The 25,023-nt window shown below is 37.0% G+C and overlaps 1 protein-coding gene and 1 long non-coding RNA gene across 2 annotated transcripts in view; both read left to right on the top strand.

The window, feature by feature from the left end:
- The window catches only part of Pino (Pinocchio), a 73,669-nt gene that overhangs the window by 14,209 nt on the left and 34,437 nt on the right, over positions 1–25,023 (top strand). The window lies entirely within an intron of this gene.
- LOC137242923 (uncharacterized) lies at positions 22,988–23,932 on the top strand. The gene is made up of 2 exons (XR_010950405.1): positions 22,988–23,670; positions 23,715–23,932. It is a non-coding gene; the product is annotated as an uncharacterized lncRNA (long non-coding RNA).

The following is a 25,023-nucleotide window of genomic DNA, read 5'->3' as shown; positions in this document are numbered from 1 at the left end:
TTCAGCCCCATTCATGAAAGGTATGGAGTCTCCGGCACAGCCGAAGACAGTCCCGTCCTTACTTGTTTTTAATTAATTTTTTCACCGGCCATCATTGGCTCTATCAATGGAAAGCTTTGTAAAAATTCTAAGAAACAAAAAATCGTTATTCAGTGATTTATTTATTTATTATCTACAGGACATAGTCCCCACAGATAGGCACAATACATCAAAACAAAATAAAATAAAACAAGTAAGGAAGTCTAAGTTCGGGTGAAACCGAACATTACATATCCAGCTGTACACTTGAAATGCTGTTGTTGTTTGTTTTGTGTGCTTAATAGTGTCACAACGCTGCGCAATAATAAATATACATATTGTTACGAATATTAGCAACACTAAGAGGTACTGTCATCTCTAAGCCGATGCTAAGAGTGACTTGTATGCACATCCATAAATCAATCATTATGTATCTACATAAACGAATCAATCATTATGTCTACACATATGTACGTACACGCAGCTGAGAAGCAACGCACAATTATTTATTCAACAGTTTAGTGATTCGAACGTTAGTAGAAGGTTGCAAATAAGAGGAATTGCACTAAATTCGTTACAATATTGTAACGAATTAACTGCAGTTCCCCTTATTTGCAATCTTCTGCTAACGTTCGAATCAGTAAACTGTTGAATAAATAACTCCACTATTCAATAATGCAAAATGGCCTTTATTAAAGTACTTCACAATAACACTTATACTTCGCAACTGATAGCTTGCTTAAATCAAACTGATTTTCATGCCTCAACTGTTGCTGCCTTTTATACTGTTTGGTTTCCTCGTTGACATATTTCTAGGCGCTTCTATTTCTAGAATTTACAAGTTAGCTATCAGCTATAAATTTCTCAGCTATAACTACAGATGCACTATTTTATAGCTTCTCTCATAGCCCATGCGCGTGTATATGTGAGTGATACTTGCACAAATGATTGCATACTTTGGGAGTATCTCAGATATATGCATGTGTTTGTGCGTTACTCTCCGCTGCTCGTATGGACATATGGGTAGATATAATGATTGATTTGATGATGTGCATACGAGTCACTGCTTAGTATCGGCTTAGAGATGTAGTATCCCTTAGTGTTGCTAACATTCGTCACTATATGGTTCTATTCTGAAGTAATTTTCCCTCGAGTTATGGCTCCCGAAACATAGAAAATTGCTTAGTCATAAAAGGGGCGGTGCCACGGCCATTTTTTAAAATTTGAAGTTTTTCTTATTTATTGTTATAAATCCACTTGGGAAATGAAATACCATTGATATAAAGCTCTTTTTTGGAAAGATATAGCTTATTTTATTCGTCCACGACCCTTTGAAAAATCGTTTATATAAAAGTGGATGTGGTCCTTAATCGATTTCGTAAATTTTTCTTCAAAGCATTCCTTATAGTAAAGTCAACCTCCCTGCCCGAATTTGGTTGCGATAGGTGTAACGATTTTTGATTAATAATATTTGTAAAATTGATTTTATCACAAGTGGGCAGGTTTTTTGTGTTTTACAAAATGTTGTATACATAAAAAGTGGGCGTGGTTATCATCTGATTTCGCTCATTTTCATTACCAATCTATTCTGGGTCCAGATAAGCTCGGGTGAATATATCTCAATATTAACTCAAGTTATCGTGTTAACGGACAGACGGACGGACGGACGGATATGGCTCAATCAATTTTTTTTTCGATACTGATGATTTTGATATATGGAAGTCTATATCTATCTCGATTCCTTTATACCTGTACAACCAACCGTTATCCAATCAAAGTTATAATACCCTGTGTACAAGTACAGCTGGGTATAATAATAATAATTACACAATACAAGAAGTTGATTAAAAAAAAAAAGTCTTGGCGACTTAAATACATTTAAATAATAATTACAAAAATATATTGTATACCTATTAAATCATTCAAATTCAAAGTCGAAAATATGCGCAGAGGTATAGGGGATTACACATTACATATTTAACGTAGTAAGCAGGTACTTTAGACATTAAGCATCTCCCTGCGACTCTGTAATGTAGGCAACTGTAATAGTTTTAACCAGCTGCAGTACGGCGGAAGATTCTTTGACGTATCCCATGGCAAGTCTTTCAAAGCAAAAACTGTTATTGGACCGATTCCAGTTTATCGCAGTGAATCTGATAACGTGGGCGCCAGATTATCGAAGCATATTCCAATATTGGCTTCACCAAGGATGTAAACAGAATTTTACATTACATTCCTTAGATCACCTTTTCACGAACGCCAAAGTACCTTTAGCACTATTAACGCAAGTTTCTATATGTAATCTAAAATCAAGCTTAGGGTCCATTGTGACACCTAGGGCAGTGAAGTTGGTGACTTGCTTAATAACATAATCTCCAATCACATACGAGTAATCATGGGATTTAAAGGGTTTCCTTGTAAAACACATGAACTTACACTTCGGAAGGTTTAGTGAGGTTTACAATACACCATACAACTGGGCTGTTCAGATCCAACTGAAAGAAAATCCTAACCAGTCTAGTGTGTGTAAGAGTAGAGAATGGGATACTTTATCAAAAGCCTTACTAATATCTTTGTAAATAACATCAATTTCGCAGTTAGATTTAAAGCTATTGGATACAAGGGTCGTGAACTCTAGAAGGTTAGAGACTGTTGACCTTACAAAAGCCGCGCTGTGATAAGTCAATAACTGAAGATACACTGAACGCCAGTTGCTTTGTGACAATCGCTTTTTTGTGACACAAGATCTGCTGCCACTCTTATAGAGAGGAATTATATATGACTCTTTCCACTTCACAGGAAACATCCCTTGCTTCAGGGAGACAATAAATAAGAGAGGTCAGTATACATATTGTGCACAAGTTTTTAGCACAACTGGCGGAATTTGATCAGGTCCAGCAAAGTAAGATATTTTCAGATTATTCAGATGCCAAAGAACCTCCTCAGCATTAATAAAAGGAACTTTGCCGAATTCAGTGGGGACAAACTAGATGTATAATCTGACGGCACCGAATCGGATGAATTCGAATAGTTAGATTTGAAATAATCTGCAAACATATTAGCAATTATGGCATTATCATTCGAAGTATAATCGTTAAGCTTCATTGTAGAAGGAACCCCTTTAGTCTTTCTTTTCGAGTTAACGAAACTGTAAAACGCCTTAGGGTTACAAAAAATTTGACTCCTAATCCTACTAATATACTCTTTATAGCAACTGCTGTTTAGGGTGTTATATTGGTGACGTAAAATAGAGTAAGCAGCATAGGCAGTTCTTGTACCAGATAGTTTGTATCGCTTGAACGAACGCGTCTTTTGGGTTTTCAGACCCTTTAGTTCTTTAGTGCACCAAGCAGTTGATGTAGCTGTCGAGGTGTCCGATAAAGGTATGCATTTGTGAAAAATATCGTGAAGCACATTGTTAAAGTGAGATACACTCACTTCAATATCCCCGTTGTACTCAGGCCAGGTAATTTTTGAAATCTCGATGACTAGCTCAGACCAATTAGCTTTCCTGAATAGAAACCGGCGAGGAGTCTCACACGCAACTTTGTACCTATGCCCAGGAAGTCTGTGACATTCGAAATACAAAATAAAAGCAGGATGATAGACATCTTCAGGCAAAGCAAACGGATCACATCTATTTAAAGAACACCTCGACGTGTCATCTACAAATATCAAGTCCAAACATTTACCAAATTTGTTATGAACATTGTTCAATTGATAAAGTCCGGCATCGGCTAGGTTGTTTAAAAAATCGTAAAAGATAGCACGGGAAGATGCAGAAACCAGAAAACCATCTATGCGATTCCAAGACACCCAAGGCAGATTAAAGTCACCAAGCAATACGACAAAAAAAAAAAAACTATCTATTTTCAGGTTGGCATACCTTGTTATTCCTTATAGGTTGCAAAATTTTGCAAGTGTACCATTGGAAAAATAAAAGAGGAAGCTCCCTTTTCGCAGACATCAACATAGTCCAGAGAATTAAAACGCAGCGGCTGCGCTGGCTCGGCCATGTTATGCGAATGAAGGATGACGCTCCGGCCAAGAAAGTGTTTCTATCGGAACCCACCTATGGAAGCAGAGGTAGAGGGGCCGCCCTCTCCGCTGGAAGGACCAGGTGGAAAACGATTTAAACTCGCTGGGTGTGACCAATTATCGCCGGTTGGCAGAGAAAAGAAGCGACTGGCGCGTAAGTCATTAGTTTAAGCAATTTTTTCAATTTTTTGTACATAATTGGAAATCTATAAATTTACTACTTCGTTTTATAATTTTATTTGGTTTAAATTTTAACCTTAACATATATTTATACGCAAAGTGACCCCAAATCACTTTTCGGTGTTGTAATATTTATAATCCGATGAAATATTGGATAACTGTCAAAGCAATAAAAATTGCCGTCAGACTTAATAAATCTAAACACATTCTTCTAAGTTCAATCAATTAGTTAAGCTCAAATATCTGGCTTTTTGTTAAGTAATAAATTAATGTATAATAATAATTTTTTAATAATAATAATTTTTTAATAATAATAATTTTACAGTGCTATCAAATTATTTGTTATAAGAAAATCTAGTGAAAGTCGGGGTTTTGTTTAGATTTTCTAGAAACTGACCATATTTGAATGGATACGTATTTGCATTACTATGTGATTGCATTTGTATATCAACTAACTCATTTTAATATTTACAATGTGAACGTTTCATTTAATATCATCTGAATTATTTACATGCATACACGTACTACACACACACATACATATGCACATAAAACATAGCGGAGTCATGACCCTTCGCTTCATTGTTTATTCATATTGCGTTTCATTTTTTTCATTTATTATATTGCGTCTAAAGTTTAGATTCGAAACAAGTAATTTTGTAATATAACAACAACTCTGTATTTCTCTACACACGAGCATTAGCATTCATCAGCGATTTAAAAAAAAAAAACAAAAATACACTTCTTTAATAACCTTTGCTAAGATTCAATATTGGCAATGGCTACGAAAACTAATTGCTTTCACCTTCATTATCGAAAACATTCATCGTTTTTGAAACATGTCAATCATCTCATTTGACCAGCATTTTGTCTACTTCCGTTGTCCTCGGATTGCAAAAGTTTATTTACACTTCAAATTGTTATTAAAGTCAAATGTGAATTTGTAAATATTGACCTGAAATATAATATTTTGGCTGGTTATTTAAAACTTCTTTTTGATTGAAAATATAATTGCAAGAATGCGGCGCCATCGAATACTCATTGATGGATTTAAATATCTTTTGAGTTAGTGTTTCATACTTCCTGCCTTCTGCTCTAATTTTAATCTCATAGTCTTGAACTTTAGTCAGACAGAACTAAAAAAATGTTTTATTCCTCATTACAAAACAAAAACAAAAACCACGGTGTGTGCATCTGCTCGATGCGTGATGTATGGGATTAATAGTCGCACTTTGTTCACTGCAGCGACGCTCAGCAACTGAAATGTCTATTCATATTTAATTCAGTTATATCTAGATATTATTTATTTTGCAAGTTCCTTCATTCGTACGTAGCTCAATAGATATCGCTAAAGGTCGACCCGCAATCTCTTCACCATACTGAGTTCAAATCTACAGTTTTTAAAATTTTTATGTATCTTCCTGTATGTATGTTTGAACTCGTATCACTCGAAAACCACTGAATACACTTGAATCGATGTTCAAACAACAGTTTAGGGTACATATTACACTGTTGGATGACTCGGGTCTGCATCCGGGAATGGGTACCCGAGTAAACCTTCGAATATGTTTGCACAATACGAAAATCAAATGAAAGCTGGTCACGAGAACTGCAGTAAACAGTAAATTTGAATACCTATTTTCCAGATATAGTCTTAAATGTGGACAAGGGGTACCCTGAATGTGTTTTTATAATGCGATAACCAAACGATTTGTTTGTCATTGTGCGTATAAGATTTTCCGTAGATTTCTGAGGTGTGTTTTACACCGTTGGGTACCCAGGCGAAAAACTGCAACCGTGTCTCCTGAAAAAGTACGAGAAAATTTCGAAACTCCTAGCCTATCCCTGCCAAGAAGACAGTTTTGCGTGAACTTTGCTATAAATACGATAAGCAAAAAGAAATATTTAATAGACGAAGTCGCACGCATTTCTTGAAAAATAATGTGCGTAAAAATGCTCGAAAGTTTATCCAAAGTCGGTCCGGGCTTAAATCTTAAAAATAGTGGGTTAGCAGCTCCAGCAAATCATCTTTGTAAAATTGTGATACAGGCTGAAACTACGATAGTCACTTTAAAATCAAGTGATCGGTTCTATTTGTCGTTTTGACGTCTATGCTGATCACCTATCCACAATCACCTCAACATCCGTCACACCGTAAACTGGTTCAGAAACTAGACCTTCGTACATGAATACCAATATAATAATAAAATGTTCTGATAAGTTTGTGTTATTTTTATTCTTATCAGCGTCCCTATCATATTGATTTTATTTTCACATTATTGTATATTTAGAATAGCTGCATAAATTTAGCACGAAATGTTTGTAAAACTTATTTATTTTCTATTTATTTTAAGTATTATCTGCTCGCTTTCTCTGTTGCTAGGTGGAAGTCAAATTTAACGCAACTCATTGTTTGCGTATTGATTTGAATATTTTTATACTCAGCGTGCTTTTCACACAGAGTATATTAACTTTGATTGGATAACGGTTGGTTGTACAGGTATAAAGGAATCGAGATAGATATAGACTTCCATATATCAGAATCATCAGTGCCGAAAAAAAATTTGATTGAGCCATGTCCGTCCGTCTGTCCGTTAACACGATAACTTGAGTAAATATAGAGATATCTTCACCAAATTTAGTACACGAGCTTATCTGGACCCAGAATAGATTGGTATTGAAAATCGGTAATAACCACGCCCACTTTTTGTATATACAACATTTTGGAAAACACAAAAAACCTACTCATTTAGTAAATAATACAACTAGAATGTTGAAAATTTGACATGTGGACTGATATTGAGACTTGATAAACATTTGAAAAAAAAATTTTCTTGTGATAAAATCAATTTTACAAATATTATTAAGCATAAATCAAAAATCGTTAAACCTATCGTAACAAAATTCGGCAGAGCGGTTGCCGTTACTATGTATATGGAATGCTGTGAAGAAAAATTAACAAAATCGGTTAAGGACCACGCCCACTTTTATATAAAAGATTTTTAAAAGGGTCGTAGACGAGAATAATAAGCTATATCTTAACGAAAAAGAGCTTTGTATCAATAGAATTTTACTTTCTAAATTGAATTATAACATGAAATTGGAAAACACTAAAATTTTTGAAAATGGGTGTGGCAGCGCCTCTTTTATAACTAAGCAGTTTTCTATGTTTCGGCGGCCACCGTGGTGTGATGGTAGCGTGCTCCGCCTGCCACACCGTATGCCCTGGGTTCGCACCCCGGGCAAAGCAACATCAAAATTTTAGAAATAAGGTTTTTCAGTTAGAAGAAAATTTTTCTAAGCGGGGTCGCCCCTCGGCAGTGTTTGGCAAGCGCTCCGGGTGTATTTCTGCCATGAAAAGCTCTCAGTGAAAACTCATCTGCCTTGCAGATGCCGTTCGGAGTCGGCATAAAACACGTAGGTCCCATCCGGCCAATTTGTAGGGAAAATCAAGAGGAGCACGACGCAAATTGGAAGAGAAGCTCGGCCTTAGATCTCTTCGGAGGATATCGCGCCTTACATTTATTTTTTTAGTTTTCTATGTTTCGGGAGCCATAACTCGAAGAAAAATTAACGGATCGTAATGAAATTGTGTACACATATTTTCCTTATATCCGAAACTATTTCTAGTAAAAATTTACGAAATCGGTTAAGTACCACGCCCACTTTTATATAAAACAAGTTTAAAAGGGTCGTAGACTAGAATAATAAGCTATAACTTAGCAAAAAATACTTTTGAATCCATGATATTTCACTTATCAAGTTTTATTGTAAGAGGAAATGGGGAGACACTATTTTTAAACGGGCGGTGCCACGTGTTATGTAGAAAAGTAATTTATCTGAAATGAAATGTACAATTGAAGCTCACGCTGAGTATATAATGTTCGGTTACACCCGAACTTAGACACCTTTACTTGTTTGTGTTTAAATATGGACGATTGGGAGGAAAAAAGAAAACGATTTTTGAATAATAAATTAAAGTGTTATATGTAGCAATGTATGGATTGGTATGAAATAGTCACCATAATGTCGGGCCTTCTTCTTGATAATTTTCCATACAGCTCCCTTTTGATTTTATATGTCAGTTAATCGAAATAAATTAAAGTTTTCTTTTTACTTGACATTTTTCTGCACGGCGAATTGATTGAATTCGCTTTGCCACCACCTGGTAGGGATTCGCCTTGGGTTAGGTACTTGTGCGTTTATGACAAACAAACGACGAAAGAATACAACACTTTCTCGTTTATTATTAACGAACATTTATGTTTTAACTCATTTTCTACAAAATACTACGTAAAACATCCTTTTTTATTCTCATAAAATCGTATATAAATTTACGTGGACCGTAAATAAAACAAGTAAAGGTGTCTAAGTTCGGGTGTAACCGAACATTATATACTCAGCGTGAGCTTCAATTGTACATTTCATTTCAGATAAATTACTTTTCTACATAACACGTGGCACCGCCCGTTTAAAAATAGTGTCTCCCCATTTCCTCTTACAATAAAACTTGATAAGTGAAATATCATGGATTCAAAAGTATTTTTTGCTAAGTTATAGCTTATTATTCTAGTCTACGACCCTTTTAAACTTGTTTTATATAAAAGTGGGCATGGTCCTTAACCGATTTCGTTAATTTTTCTTCAAAGCATTCCTTATAGTAAAGGCAACCTCTCTGCCGAATTTTGTTATGATAGGTTTAACGATTTTTGAGTTATGATTAATAATATTTGTAAAATTGATTTTTCACAAGTGGGCGGTGCCACGCCCATTTAAAATGTTTTTTTCAAACTTTTATCAAAAGTCTCAATATCAGTCCATACGTCAAATTTCAACATTCTAGGTGTATTATTTACAAAATAATCAGTTTTTTTGCGTTTTCCAAAATGTTATATATATAAAAAGTGGGCGTGGTTATCATCCGATTTCGCTTATTTTCAATACCAATCTCTTCTGGCGGCCATCGTGGTGTGATGGTAGCGTGCTCCGCCTATCACACCGTATGCCCTGGCTTCGCACCCCGGGCAAAGCAACATCAAAATTTTAGAAATAAGGTTTTTCAATTAGAAGAAAATTTTTCTAAGCGGGGTCGCCCCTTGGCAGTGTTTGGCAAGCGCTCCGGGTGTATTTCTGCCATGAAAAGCTCTCAGTGAAAACTCATCTGCCTTGCAGATGCCGTTCGGAGTCGGCATAAACATGTAGGTCCCGTCCGGCCAATTTGTAGGGAAAATCAAGAGGAGCACGACGCAAATTGGAAGAGAAGCTCGGCCTTAGATCTCTTCGGAGGTTATCGCGCCTTACATTTATTTTATTTAATCTATTCTGGGTCCAGATCAACTCGTGTACCAAATTTGGTGAAGATATCTCAATATTTACTCAAGTTACCGTGTTAACGGACAGACGGACTGACGGACGGATATGGCTCAATCAAATTTTTTTTCGACGCTGATGATTTTGATATATGGAAGTCTATATCTAACTCGATTCCTTAATACCCGTACAACCAACCGTTATCCAGTCAAAGTTAATATACTCTGTGTGCAAAGCACGCTGAGTATAAAAATATTTGTATGCTAATTGAAATAAGCAAGGAAACCTGATGACGCAAAACCTCAAAAAACGGGAACTTATATATTGTCACGGATGTTAGCATCACTAACCTATACCATCACTAAGGCGATGCTAAGGCCATGCCAAGCAGTATTAACGTCAATAATCAAATCATGTATACACATATATAAGGCAGCCGAAAGAGATGTCACACACAGATGCATTTACTTATATGCCTATGTGTGTGCGAGAGACTGTAAACTACAAACATTCACATCAATAATTCATTCATTATGTATCTACATAAACGAATAAATAATTGCGTCTACACATATGTACGTATACGAGCAGCGGAGCGGCAATGCACAAACACAAGCATATATCTTATCTGAGTTGTCACAAGAGAGAGCAATAATTTGTGCACGTAGTTGTGGCTGGCGATTTTGTAGCCGAAACAAACTAGTAACTTCTGGAAATCGAAGAGCCTAGAAGTATGCAGCGTACACTATAAAAGCGGGGCAGGCGAGTAAGAAGTAATTCAGTTTGATTTGAGTTGTCAATCAGTTTGATTAACACGATATCTAGCGAGCAATAGCAGTATTATTTTGAATAGTGGAGTTTCATTTGAGCTATCAGTTTGGTTATTAAGCTATTCGTTGCACAGTTTGAGTGTTATTGTGAAGCATTTTAATAAAGGCCATTTTTGCATTATTCAATATTGGAGTTATTTATTCAACAGTTAAGCGATACGAACCTAGCAAAAGGGGCAAATAAGAGGATTTGCAGCAAATTCGTTACAATTGGTGTCAGAAGAGGAATTGTTGAATAAATTCCGGAGGACAACAAGGACATGGCAAAGTTCAGTGAATTGAAGATCCAGCAACTAAAGAAGGAGTTGGAGAGCCGTGGATTGAATACAAGCGGCGTTAAACTTGAACTTCAGGCACGGCTACGAGAGGCAATGAAAGCGGAAGGAATTGATGTGGAAGAGTATGACTTTCATCTTGATGGCGAGGAAGTAACAAAAATTGAAGAGAAAAACGAAACATCGCAGACAGTTACGAGCACAGACTTGAACATGATTTTGGCTGCAATATCTGCTCAAACATCGACAGTGGCTTCTCAACTGGAATCGCAAAAGACAGATATAACATCTCAACTGGCATCTCAACTGGAAGAACAAAAGATAAATATGGCATCTCAACTAGAATCCCAGGAGAACCGTATAACATCCAAGATGGAAGAACAGAAGACACGTATTGCAGAAATGTCGTCAGAAATAACATCGAAAATTGAAGCACAAGAAACGCGTATTTCACAAATTTCAGCACAGATATCATCTCAGATCTCCACACAACTAGAAGAGCAGGAAGTCCGTATATCATCTAAACTGGAAGCGCATATGGAAGAAAAACTAACCCAGTTTCATGAAGGCTTCAGTGGTCGACAGGATAAAATCGAGGTCGAGGTGGATGCTTTGAGAGGACGTATCGAGCAGTTGCAACTAAATCGCCCAGCAGTTTCAACGAGTAATCCAAAGGTAAAGACACCATCCTTTGACGGTTCTGTTCCTTTTCAGGTCTTTAAGCTACAGTTTGAGAAGACCGCAGCAGTGAACCAATGGAATGCGGAAGATAAAGTTGCTGCATTGTTCGTGGCATTGAAGGGGCCAGCAGCGGAAATCCTACAGACGATTCCCGAAGGAGAGCGGAACAATTATGAAGCATTGATGGCTGCTGTAGAACGACGTTATGGAAGCGAGCATAGAAAACAGATATTCCAAATTGAGTTGCAAAACCGCTACCAAAAAGCAAATGAGACATTGCAGGAGTTTGCTTCAGATGTTGAAAGGTTGGCTCATCTCGCAAATGCGGACGCACCCGTGGAATACACCGAGAGGGTAAAAATCCAGAGTTTTATAAATGGCATACGAGACGCGGAAACGAAGCGAGCTACATACGCGAACCCAAAACTGACATTTGCTGAAACGGTATCACATGCATTGACTCAGGAAACTGCCTCCCTATTAAGTAAACCAGCATATAAGGCTCATCGTGTAGAAGTAGAAAGGCCAGAATGGGTAGACACAATTTTGGAAGCACTGAAGGGATCACAACAGAAAAATGCCGGAGTTATTAAATGTTTCAAGTGCGGCAACCCAGGTCACATTGCACGTCATTGCGATCTTGGTCCTAATAGTTCCAACAATGTGGGTGGCCATAAACGCAAAGCTAGAGGAGATGAGCAAGAGCGAGTAAGAGGCAGAGAGCTAGATCCAGCTATTGAATGCCCTGTGATATCTGTCTCGCAAATTGGTAGAAAATCGAGCAGTCTTTCCGTCAGAGGGAATGTGGATGGCAAAGAACGAGTACTGACTGTAGATACGGGCGCATCTCATTCCTTGATCCGATCTGACTTGGTCAACAGGAGGGTAAAGCCGTTACCTGGAGCAAAGTTGCTTACGGTCACTGGCGAGTATAACTAAGTTCAGGGAGAAGTGATATGTGAAGTATTGATTGGGAAGGTCATGGTTCTACACAAATTTGTTGTGGCGGAGATTGTTGATGAAGTTATATTGGGAGTGGATTTCTTGGTTGACCATGACATCAAGATCGATATGCAGAGAAGGGTGATGCGTTATGAGAGCCAAGATGTGCCACTTAACTTTAGTTTGGAAAAAGGGTTCAGCAGTAATCGGGTACTGGTGGAGAATACTCGACGAAGGCCACGAAATTCAAAGGTAAAGGTTGGTGGATCGAATGGGCCAAGTGGATCAAAATCAAAGGTGCCTGCGAGAGAAACACTGGCATTGACAAAACCTAAAAGACGCAGGAAAACGGAGCAACGAATTTCCGAGAAAGAATGCGAGTGTAGTCTCAAGCCGGAGCGCACTACTGTTGTGAAATGTGGGAACGATACCGACTATGCAAAGCAAATCCGTCCAGCGCAAGCTCTACGAAGTGGTTCATTGACCAAACAACAGAGTGTGAAGGAACGGCCCAGGGTAATGAGTAGTAAGATGAAACGCTGGCATGACAAGAACTTTAATTCGGAAGGTTTCTTGGCGGGAGATTTGGTACTGTTAAACAACCCTCACCGGCGGAAAGGTGTTCCAGCCAAATTTCGGTGCAGTTGGGAAGGCCCGTACAAAGTTGTGAAGAAGATCAGTGATACCATCTACCGCATACAAACCACTGGGAAACCACGGATTAGAAGAGTGGTACATTTGGAGATGCTAGCGACAGTTAGATCGGGAGATTTGTCTGATCGGGACGATCAAACTTAGGTGGAGGGCAGTGTCACGGATGTTAGCATCACTAACCTATACCATCACTAAGGCGATGCTAAGGCCATGCCAAGCAGTATTAACGTCAATAATCAAATCATGTATACACATATATAAGGCAGCCGAAAGAGATGTCACACACAGATGCATTTACTTATACGCCTATGTGTGTGCGAGAGACTGTAAACTACAAACATTCACATCAATAATTCAATCATTATGTATCTACATAAACGAATAAATAATTGCGTCTACACATATGTACGTATACGAGCAGCGGAGCGGCAATGCACAAACACAAGCATATATCTTATCTGAGTTGTCACAAGAGAGAGCAATAATTTGTGCACGTAGTTGTGGCTGGCGATTTTGTAGCCGAAACAAACTAGTAACTTCTGGAAATCGAAGAGCCTAGAAGTATGCAGCGTACACTATAAAAGCGGGGCAGGCGAGTAAGAAGTAATTCAGTTTGATTTGAGTTGTCAAGCAGTTTGATTAACACGATATCTAGCGAGCAATAGCAGTATTATTTTGAATAGCGGAGTTTCATTTGAGCTATCAGTTTGGTTATTAAGCTATTCGTTGCACAGTTTGAGTGTTATTGTGAAGCATTTTAATAAAGGCCATTTTTGCATTATTCAATATTGGAGTTATTTATTCAACAGTTAAGCGATACGAACCTAGCAAAAGGGGCAAATAAGAGGATTTGCAGCAAATTCGTTACAATATGTTCAAACCCAAAAGATTGTGCTGTTTATTGGATCATAAATAAATGTATGTCCATTACTGCTGCCATATTTGAAAAGGCAAATTTTAAGATTTTTTGCATTAACACGTTTGCTACACAAGCTCCAGTTACTATCCTTCTTTGTGGATTTCATACTTGTCCATACCAAAGTACATATATCCAAACTATATACGAACGTACCATAACGCAGGGTTCTTCTGATGCGACTATGCATTTTTATTATTTCATTCTATTTAAGTAATCGAGGACTTTTTGATCGCAGTTTTCATTGTGGACAAAACAAATGTGCTGGTTTATCCTGACAGGATGTTCAATATAGCAACGCATACGACCGGCTATCTTCAGTGGGTGATAAATAGAGATGCAGGATGAGACCTCGATAGTTAATTTAAAAATCAGGTGATTGCTTTGTTGTTGTAGCAGTGCTTCGCCTCATCCAATAATCCATTAGGCGCGACCGATCACAAACTGCCATCAATATCCTGGATATCACTGAGGACCTGTTTGTGCTTTTTTGCTTCATACGGCTGTATTTTCAGGTCCCGTATTTCCTCATAATGCTTTCGGAGATGACCTCTTAAGCCCCTGGGACGTGTGGCCTCTTCAATCAGATGTCTGTTGGAATACCCAGGTTTCTGAGTATTCAACAGAAACTGTTTGTTCAGCATTTCATTTCTCTCACTAAAGGGGAGTACTCTCGTCTCATTGTATAGGTGATGTTCTGGGGCATAAGAACACAGCACCTAGCGGTTCTGAGAGCAGTGCTTTGGCAAGCCTGTATTTTCTTCCAGTGAGTAACCTTTAGGCTTGGCAATCAAAGCTCATCGATGTGTGGGCCTGGGCCTGTGGCCATTATTGCGCAGTCATGGGCGTATGATATAATAGTGATTCCTTCTGGTTGTGAAGGCAGCTCGATATGTAGAAGTTAAACAAATGCGGGGATAGGACACCACCCTGTGGTGCCCCTTGTTTAATTCCTCTGGGTTTAGATGTTATGAAATAGGTTATATTGCACTGAGTGGTGGGTGATGAACGCGGGACCGCCTCCATTTCTCTCGCGATCTTTTCTGTGGACGTGGACGGAGAAGAAGTTGTGACTCTGGGGGTAAGTACAGCTGACTACGCTACGGATTCCATAACGTAAGTGCTGTTGTGGCACTGGGACTGGACGTGCTTGGGTAAGCATTGGAGTACCCGGTGTAGTTTGTAGGAAAGTGGCACCGTCTGTTTCCCTGACCTTCTCTTGAGATAGTGTCGGAAAGATGTGGAGAAGGAGACGGAGGCAGGGACTGATGCTTCCTACTCTGCTACGGAGATTGTAGTTATGGGTAGAAGCGGCCGTATGAGGTGGTGGGGGGCGAGCAGCAGCCTTTACTTGTTGTGCCTTGCTAGTGGAGTGAGGGGCTAAGGCGCAGACTTCGGGTCGTCCTTAGATGTGAACAGCAAGGTGCTACAAATGATTTGTAAAAGCTACAGGGACGATGGGTTTTGGGGTCTACCCCAGAACATCCCATCCGGTGTAATCATCCCTTACACGTGACACACTGACAATAGTGTGACCGTCCTAAAAAGTTTCTATTCCGACAAATGCACCAAAACCATTTCTCTGGACTGGGATCAGGTACAGGCCCCGGATTGGGTCCGATATCTTTCCGGAGCAGGAGAATATGGCGGAGTCCCGCTGCAAAGATCTGCTGGGAGGATGACAATTTGTGGGAGGGACGCAACAAATTAAACGGGGTTACACTGAAATTACAGCCTTTGGACCGGAAAATTTTTTTGGCTTTTTATGTTGGAACAGTGACTTTGCTACGTTTGCTTAATTTTATGGTAATTTTATATTCACGCGATATAAAAGATTTGCACGAGCTTATCGGATGAGGCAGGCACTTAAAATTTAACTCGCTCAGAACTAGCGTTGTGCTATACTATTTGACGACAGTACTAGTTCTCGCTCAATGTCCAAGCAATGGATGCAACTGTCTACTTTTATAAGGCGATGCCATTGGCGCTGATAACTGTTTTTAAACCGTTTTTGTGACCGGTACGGAATGAGATACGAAATTTCTAGCTCTAGGACTGTAATTTATTGGAACTGGTTCGTAATTTACTGCAGGTTATATACAGGGTGTTTCGCTACAAACCCATAAGACTGTAAAGCAATCTGTGGCTAATATCAAGGCGAAAGACCTAAAAATATGGGTACATCTGAGCCCCTTGGAATGGCAGAAATTTGTATTTTCTTCCTAATTGATTACGCAAGTGCACCTTATTATTATTAAATCTTTTCATGTGAATATCGTTCGACAAATTGGACAAATTTTCGAGGTTAACGATGAACGCTTCGGACCACCTGAAATCAGGACCTAAAAAATTAAGAGACGCACCAAACCCCTCCGCTCCGATATTTGCTACGTGCATCACATTTAAGTATAAATGTAGTCAAATGAAAAGATGCCGAATCACAAAAGACCATTTTGAATTATTGCTTTCTTTTCTTAAAAATTGTGTATGAAAATTAATAAATCAAATCAATGTTAGTTTTACACATTTGAGGTATTCACGTCAGCTCGTTATCAACTTATCTGTTTGAAAATTATTCGTCTGCAGTTTATTTTATTTTTGTGAACTATGTTTAATGTATAACCACATAAGCAGTAACCAGGGCTTGTAAATACCTCAATTCTTATATTCTTATCTTACTTTTTACACCATCCTGCATTCTTCGCCTTTTCCCGTATTTGAACAAAAACAAAAAGGTTTGCGTAATTAATGAAATGTATACTTTGACGTTTATAATTCAATAATTTTGACAGGTAGAGGAGAGTGTTCATAACAACCACTCCATCCTTTATTAACTGCAGATGTATGTATGTGTATATGTACGTAGGTATTTTCTAATTTTCATAATTTTTTTTTATAGTAAATTGTATTACATACAGATTACGTACTAATACAGGTACATGTCTGTACGTACCCTGTAGGGAAAATCTCTAGTTCAAAACTGGTGCGCTTCTACACCTTTTTCAGTTTTAGTTCAGAAAGTTGCAATTGAAGTTTGGAATGATACAACTGAAGCTAAGAATTTTCAATTGAACTTCAATTATAATTTTCTAAACTTCAATTAAATTTTGTAAATTGAAAATCTTGAACTTCAATTGCAACTTTCTGAACTAAAACTGAAAAAGGTGTAGTGCATTCGGAACAACCACTAGTTTGTACACTATCTCTTTTACATGTTTTCAGCTGGAGAATTTAATATGGCGATGTCCTAGGTGGTGGAAATTGTGCCCGCTGCATTACTTTTTCTGTAGCTCTAGGTACGGATTTCCACTTCAGAGCTATGTAGCTCTTTTATTGGCACTTTTTCGATAGTTCCGAACTTGTGTACAAATTTACAGCTCAGATCTAGTTGTCCTGTTGGTACTATTTCGTTGATTCCGAACCAGACCAGACCAACTGCATGTTGTTTATAATACGATTTTATCTTCTTTTTCGATAGTTTCGAATCACTCCATAAATATCTTCAATGGAAAAATATACTCCCATTTTAGGATATTTCTGATCTAAGCGAAGACTCGAAATATTTAAACTGACACCTTATTCCACAGATTATATAACAAAACGCATTTCGAGTTTCGATGCAATGTTTCGGATTCCTCGAAGTTGCTCTCTGAAGGACTTAGGCATGTTTAAAATGAATTGACTCAAGTGTAAGTTGCTTGTCATTGTATAAATGTACTATGTTGGAGCTATCGCGAAATATATGCTATAAAGTTTAAGTAAGTGTGGAGAAAAAAGCCATACTGAAAGTCGAAGCTGCTTAAAACTAGCATCAATTTTATTCTTTTTGTAGATAGAGTATTTATCAAGTATAAATTAAATAGAATACATAAAAAACCAAACTGTCGATTTCTGAAATAGAAAAAATCTAGTTTTTATCGAACTAGTACATATTTCGTTCTTTAGGTTTAGCTCTGAACCAAAAGTTAGTATCACTAGTTACTGACTTCCCTAGAGGGTATTTATATACGGATACCTTAAATATATGTTTTTAAAGCGAATGGTGCGACTTTGTCTGGTGACAATTCGCTTTATTGACAATGAAAAGTCAAAGGAATGACATCTGAGCCACTGAAATATTTAATTTAACTTCTTTGCGCCACAAATATCCAGTTTGAACTGCCGTTAGTTGGCGAGCGATACAAGTCGAGAATCTGCAGTAACCAAATGTATTTCGTAAATATATGAATATTTTTTATAAAGATACATATGTGCATACATACATTAAAGGGATCTTCATGGAATGCCCTAAGACGATTATTATCTCTTTGGTTTTCTTAAAACCAGATTTTGTGAAAGTTGGTGAGGTAGTTGATCGTACAACAATACGTTATTTAACCAATCAATTGTATCATAAGTTGATGTATATAAGGGTGGTGGTTTATAAAAAAAATTAACGAATTTCACGGTAATGTGTTCGCCTTTTATAGCAATGGCCCTTCTTTTGATTTTCAGCTCAAATTATATTAAACACAAAAGTTTGTTTCACATTTATCGAAAAAAAATTCCACCTCACAGCATTTGGATGACAGAGCTATAGAACTGTGCAATCATTTAAAATTTTAAATCATTTATTTAAGAATGCTGTTTCTTCATTCATTCATACCTTGTTAAGCAATGTGGCTTAAAAGTTAACCCACAGCAAAAAAGTTATTCCAGCAATATCTCCTGATGAAGTTTTTTCATATTTATCATCTTTGAATGAATCTTACAAGTACGGTCCCAATTCAATTTCCACTTGTTTTCTTAAAAAATGCGCTGAACACATTTATCAGCCTCTAACTGATTTATTCAATCTGTCCCTAAAACGTGGAGTTTTTCTTCTGCTTGGAAAGAATCTTTTCTCATACCCTTTCACAAAGGTGGCAGTAGGTCGTGTGTAGAAAACTATCGAGGAATAGCAAAGTTGTCGGCCATCCCAAAGTTGTTTGAAGCTATCATTACCAATCAGCTAACATTTTCCATTTCTACTTTGATTGCAGAACCGCAACACGGATTCTGTAAAGCCAAATCTACCATTACTAATATACTTGAATTCACAACTCATGTTTCTAATGGATTTAGAGAAAATCTTCACACCGATGTTATTTATACTGATTTCAGTAAAGCATTTGACAAAGTATCCCACTCCTTACTTATCTACAAGCTGGATCGGCTTGGTTTCCAATTTGGTCTCACCCAGTGGATCTCGTCGTATACCTGCGCTGGAACGAAAAAGTTATTTTTAAAAATACTCTTTCAAATGTCATCGATGTTCCCTCTGGCGTCCCACATGGCAGTCACCTTGGTGCAATTCTGTTCTTGCTATTTATTAATGATATCTGTACCACTATAAAATCTTCCAAAATATTAATGTATGCTGATGATTTAAAACTTTTCAGGTTTTATGCGTCAATCGAAGAGCGTCCCTTGCTTCAAGCGGATTTAAACTGCTTAGTTGCTTGGTGCAACGCGAATTCAATGCCGCTGAACCAAAATAAATGCAAATTCATGTGCCTCTCTTGAAGATCTTTGCCAGCAGCCTCTTACGTAATTAATAATTTTTGTCTTCTATCAGTAAACTATTTTGTAGACTTGGGAGTCACGATATATGCTAAACTTAGTTTCAACCTTCATATTAATGCTACTGTCAATAAGGCTAGAGGTGTTCTTTCATTCGTGAAACGGTGGTCCAAAGAATTTAGTGACCCTTATGTAACTAAAGCTCTTTTCATCACTTTAGTTAGACCGATACTAGAATACGGATCAATAGTCCGGAATCCACAATATCGAGTTCATGCAGATAAGACTTGAATCAAACAAAAGCAATTTCTACTTTTCTCTTTAAGGAACTTTCAGTGGGACTCTGTGTATAATCTTCCACCTTATACTAGTCGGTTGAAGCTTATCAATCTTCCAACTCTTGCAAGTTGTAGAGGAATGTTAGGCATTATATTTACGGCTAAACTCCTGAATGGATTGATTCCTAGTTCTTTTGAAGGAAGTAAACTTTAACGTCCCATCACGGGTGTGAAGACATTACAAACCTCTTCTTTTGATGCAGTGTAGAACTAATTTCGAATTAAATGAACCTTTTCGGTTTTTGTGTCATGATTTTAACACTCATTCTAATTCATTTGATATAACGGATTCATTTTTGCCATAAAGAAAACTGTCTTTTCCTATCGTAACTCTTAAAAAAAAAAAAAAAATCAAATAAACTAATAATGTTCACTTATTTAACAATGTAGTATGTATATGTATAATTTCTAACTGTTATAAATAGTACTCAGCTGATGATTTTTATTCTGTAGCTGAGCAGTTTTAGATCTCTACGCGTAACAAACCTCCGCCTATCAACAACTCGGCAAAAACAAATCCGTGCGTCATGCGGATGCGCCCCTCGCACCGGTCGGGCGAGCTTTGTAGGGTATTAATCCGTGGGGTATTATTATTATTATTATTCATTCAGTAGTAGAAGAGAAATAACTCCCAAATGCAATAACTCCCAACAAAAAAATGAAATAACTCCCAAATATTTTCCATACAAATTGGGAATTATTTTATTATGAAATAGCTCCCAATTCATTGGGACTTATTTCATAACTTTTGCTGGTAATTATTTCATAATGAAATAACTCCCAATTGAAATAATCCCCAATAAAATTTCTTTGGGAGTTATTTCATAATTTTTTGAGATTGGGAGTTATTTCATTTTTATTGGGACTTACTTCATTGTTTGTAATTCAGGCATTGGGAGTTATTTCATTTTTGTTGGGAGTTATTTCATTTTCTTAAAAATACAATTTTATCAAACTTTGACGTTCTTCTAACAGTTTCTATGGGTAGGCTATGCATTATTGGTTTTATTCGTAAACCAAAGGGGTTTGAACTTTGAAATTTTGCACATAGGTTCTCAGGGAGTTCTCCAACGATAATCAGTAAGTAATTTTTAATTGTTATTAACAATTTACTAGTAATTAGTAGTTAAAGTTACCATGGTATAACTATCACTGTTTATCTACATACGAACACTTTCACATGAATTTTATACATAAGTACACTTTATAATGTTTATAAAACCACAATCAACTATTTTCATTTGTTTAAATTTGCGTATTATTGTAAAATTTAATGATTTATTTGTAAAATTTAATGTTATTTTGGCGGCCACCGTGGTGTGATGGTAGCGTGCTCCGCCTACCACACCGTATACCCTGGGTTCGCACCCCAGGCAAAGCAACATCAAAATTTTAGAAATAAAGCTTTTCAATTAGAAGAAAATTTTTCTAAGCGGGGTCGCCCCTCGGCAGTGTTTGGCAAGCGCTCCGGGTGTATTTCTGCCATGAAAAGCTCTCAGTGAAAACTCATCTGCCTTGCAGATGCCGTTCGGAGTCGGCATAAAACATGTAGGTCCCGTCCGGCCAATTTGTAGGGAAAATCAAGAGGAGCACGACGCAAATTGGAAGAGAAGCTCGGCCTTAGATCTCTTCGGAGGTTATCGCGCCTTACATTTATTTTTTTTTTTATTTGTTTACTTTCCGCGAACACAAGCATACAGCCATTTTATCTAATTCACTGCTTGCTTGGTGGTACCAGATGCTTTAATTGTTCCAACGAATGAAAAATTTTTAAATAGTACCAACGAGGAAAATGGACATTTTTCATTCAACTCTTATTTATTTATTTTACAAAAGAATAGAAAATTTGGAATAAAAAATCGCGCGATGCACAGTAATTCTGCGTAGAACACCTTTCTGCATAAGCGGCCTTCGGCCGCGCTTATAAAAAACAACCCTGGGCTACGCCATGCCAAGTCCGGGTGTGTGGTATAACCGTGGAATTGGCATGGCGTAGCCCAGGGTTATTTTTTATAAGCGAGGCCGAAGGCTTCCTATGCAGAAAGGTATTCTACGCAGACTTGTTCCTTTTATTTTTTACTTTTAATAAATTATGTTAATTTCATAACATAAATGCGATTTTTTAAAATAAATTACGTTTACTTCGACGACACTATTCAAGTTTTCCTGTTATTGTAACTTTTACATATGTACATAATAGTTTGCTGTATTTTTCAAATCTCATTGTAACTGATTATATAGTATAAAGATACCATTTCAAATTTTCATTTGGGAGTTATTTTATTTTTTTTTGGGACTTGTGGTTTCATTATGAAATAACTGGCAAATATTGGGAGTTAATTCATTTCCTTCTTTGGGAGTTATTTCATGGGAGTTATTTCATTTAGGAGTTATTTCACTGCACCGAAGAAAAGACTGCACTCCTGAAATCATTCGAAGAATGAATGAAGTAATAGAATGAAACACAACAAATAAGGAAGGCAAAGTTCGGGTGTAACCGAACGTTACATACTCAGCTGAGAGCTTAGCTGTGTTGGTTTCGTAGAGTTTCGTAGATGGTTTATAAGTGGTTTTTAATTCCATATCACATACGTTTGGGAAATATCGACCAAATTGTAGACCAAGGGTGACGTTTTTTGTAACGATTTTCCTTCATCCTTTGTCAAATAAGGAAAATCACCAGGTAGGAAAATGAACCTAGGGTGAGCCTGGAATGTGTTTGTATGACATGGGTATCGAATGAAAGGTATTAAAGAGTATTTTAAAAGGGAGTGGGCCTTAGTTCTATAGATGGACGCCTTTTCGAGATATCGCCATAAAGTTGTATATGTGAAGGCGTTTTCAGCTTGCAAAACTTTTAAATTACCTTTTAAAAGTGGGCGGTGCCACGCCCATTGCTAATTTTCTATTCTGCGTCATAAGGTCAACCCACCTACCAAGTTTCATCGCTTTATCCGTCTTTGGTAATGAATTATCGCACTTTTTCGTTTTTTCGAAATTTTCGATATCGAAAAAGTGGGCGTGGTTGTAGTCCTATTTCGTTCATTTTAAAAAGCGATCTGAGATGAGCGCCCAGGAAATTACGTACCAAATTTCATCAATATACGTGAAATTTACTCAAGTTATCGTGTTAACGGACAGACGGACGGACGGACATGGCTAAATATATTTCTTTTTTCGGCCAGATCATTTGATATATAGAAGTCTATATCCATCTCGATTAGTTTATGCCGTTACGGGGTACCGTTATGCGAACAAAATTAATCACCCCTATTCTGCATTTCGATTACGTTCCCGTTCTCCGCTCCGCTTTAATCGAAGTTTGGTATTCTGCATTACGACGGAATCGTAAAGAGAAGAGGAAGAGCAAATGATTTTTCGAAATCATCTGTTGGTACGGAATGTGTGAACATTGGAACAAAATAAATTAAAGCAAATTTGTAAAAAACACTGAAAAACGTTTATATTTTATTATCCACGCCATTTTGTACAAAAAAAAGCAATAGAATATATTGCCGTAGTGTTATATTTTTTTGAGTGAAGTGCTTTCATAATTGTAAGTGTGTTTTTGTCGTTCTTTTGGCCAATTCCCTGCCGTGGCCACCAAGTTTTGTTAAAACGGATTCCTGCACGAATATAGTTGACATTTTCTGAATTTAAGGATGCTAATTTCATTGCACTGGCCTAAAATACTTTATAAAGGTTTATTTATTCCTTCCGCAAGGATTGTTTACGTTTTCGCTTCACCTTCCTCTACGCCGGCAGCTTGCTTTGGCATATAACTGGCCCAACGAACAGACACAAATTTTAGCTGTCTATTATAATGGAATCAATAGCCGCGGCATATTTGTGGAGTTGGAAAGCAACGCATACGAAAATGGCCAGAAGAGAATGGAAAGGCAAATATTGCGACATTTGTGTAATCCATTTGAGATGAGTGACGAATTGTAAGAAATTGAACTTAAGTTTAAAGACTTATTCTCTTATTTAGGTTCAAAAAAAACACTCGACTTAACAAGGATGCTTTCAAGTATGTGTTAGATACTTTTGCGGGGCAAATACGTCCAAGGACTTCGACATCGACATGTTGTTTTTGACCTGGAAACATATAAAAAACAATCATCATCAAGCCTTCTACGTTTATTAACAAGTTTTACTTACATTTTTGTTAAAATTCTGTTATAAATTAATGAAAAAATAAAAAGAAAATATTTTTCCGCCAAATAATTTGCAACTTAGAAAAACGGAACTACGATCGAAATGCAGAATACAAAAAATCGAACGATTCGAAGTTGGATCGAAATAGATTGGAACACAGAATACCAAATCGAAAAAATTCCAATCCAAGTCGAAATGCAGAATAGGGCTGAATATACTCTGTGAGCTCTGCTCAGCTGTTTATAAAAATTTTTCAACACAGAATAAGCACTCAAATGAATGCAGCCTTTGCCTAGTGTGCACACAGTTTTTTAGTACCAATCAGTTATGACAAATGTCGTACATATACAAAACCCGCTCAAATCATATTTCATCAGGGCATGAAATCACCCGGAAGTGAGCTATTAGAACCGCCTCCTTTTACTAATCTGGATCAAACGGCTGTGTTGGCAGGTGCCCATCTCACAGATTTATTCGTTTATCCCACCAGTTTCTACGTGATACTTGTGGCATAGTCGGGACATTTGAAAAAAATTAATTTTGCAATTACTTCTTGAGGATTATTGTTAACACTGGACTTCACCCAAGTCTCACTGTTACCATCGTCAGAGTTTAAAATCTTGTAATCATTTTTTAAATTTATTTTCAATGAAACTACAAATTATACAGGAAAGGCAAAAATACTAACTTCTAAATTTATATATGGAAGTTTCCACCAAATCAGACCTCTCTGAGCTAATTAATAAATTGCATCTTACACGATCCAAAAACGTTTACATAGGTTCGCGTAATGCCACTCCATTATTTAAAAAATTTTTTTTGCTTTTGGATATTGTGACGAAGTATGTAAGTTCAGTTCAAAGTTGATAAATAGAAAACTTAAAAATCTTAAAAAATCGTAATCGTAGTAGCAAAGATTTTTAAAGAGATTGCCCTCCTTTTACACACATTAGATTAACCGTCCTGTTCATGAATAATTTTTCTTCTTAGTTCGCATGGCTGGGTACACGGGTACCACAAGGCAATTCATACGTGAGAACTACTAGTGGGTATCCCAGCAATGAGAACTAGTAATAAAAAACTAATTTTAGTAATAAAAAACTAATTTATTAAAAAACCATCTTTATGAAAGTATATTTGAA

This window comes from Eurosta solidaginis, chromosome 2 (assembly GCF_040869045.1).
Source record: "Eurosta solidaginis isolate ZX-2024a chromosome 2, ASM4086904v1, whole genome shotgun sequence".
NCBI classification, from domain to species: domain Eukaryota; kingdom Metazoa; phylum Arthropoda; class Insecta; order Diptera; family Tephritidae; genus Eurosta; species Eurosta solidaginis.
The sequence above is the reverse complement of the archived record's forward strand: the minus strand, read 5'-3'. Positions and strand labels throughout refer to the sequence as shown.